This window comes from Rutidosis leptorrhynchoides, chromosome 4 (genome assembly GCF_046630445.1).
Source record: "Rutidosis leptorrhynchoides isolate AG116_Rl617_1_P2 chromosome 4, CSIRO_AGI_Rlap_v1, whole genome shotgun sequence".
NCBI lineage: Eukaryota > Viridiplantae > Streptophyta > Magnoliopsida > Asterales > Asteraceae > Rutidosis > Rutidosis leptorrhynchoides.
In genome coordinates this window covers 543,080,661-543,081,618 of record NC_092336.1, presented here as the reverse complement: position 1 = coordinate 543,081,618, position 958 = coordinate 543,080,661, and positions in this window count along the sequence as shown.

The window sequence follows — 958 nt, the reverse complement described above, 5'->3', positions numbered from 1 at the left end:
AAATTCTTTAAGCAGCACCGGATAGATTGGTTCATTGATGCTAAAAACCTGTTCCCAAGCGTGGGTGACTACTCTACCGTAAGGAATGGCGAGTAAATTAGAAACATGTCGGCGCATGCCCGCCTCTTCCAATGGCCCCCAGATAAAATACCAAGGTGCATTAATCGGCCTACGGTTTATTCTTTCAAATGTTTCCGTATAGTCTTCATCGTTCTGAACCTGTGTTAACCAAACTCGAGGATCATTTAGATCCTCCTCCTCTTCTTCTCCGGAAGACGATGATGAATGATGTTGTTGTTGTGGTGGTGGTGGTTGTCGTGGAGGAGCCAAACCTGCTGTCCTTCCTCTTTTTGCCGGTCCTCCTCTGCTTGGTTGTCCCTGCAAAACATTACACACCACACCAAAAGAACATAGAAACCGTTGTGTTAATGTTAGCTAAAAACATAACCGAGTAGCAGGAGAACTTAATCATTCAATTCCTAGTTCAAAAGCATTATGATTCATTTAAACGAAAGTGCATGTTCACAATTTTAAACCAAAGTCAACCAAAGTCAACATAAATTCGTTAATACACCTTCAAAAAAAATGAAAATCATAACTTCACAATGTAGCACAAACTTAGGACTCAAAGATTCAAGTATGTTGTGTTCATAGGTCATATGGTTTAACTTTGCATTCTAATCATATTCATCATAAATCATAACGCATTTTCACAATTTTTAGCTCAAATGACCATTATAACATCATACATTAGGGCATTTCATTCCATAAATTTGCTTCAACAGGCCCATACAAATGAACATCAAACATACATATTTCATAAATTCATTACAATTCAACAATATGCTTAGAAATTCACTAACATTCAAAAATGACCCGGCCAAGTTGACATCAACATCACCAACACAATCAAATACTTCACAAGAATCATAAACATCATACATAAACTCAACATCAT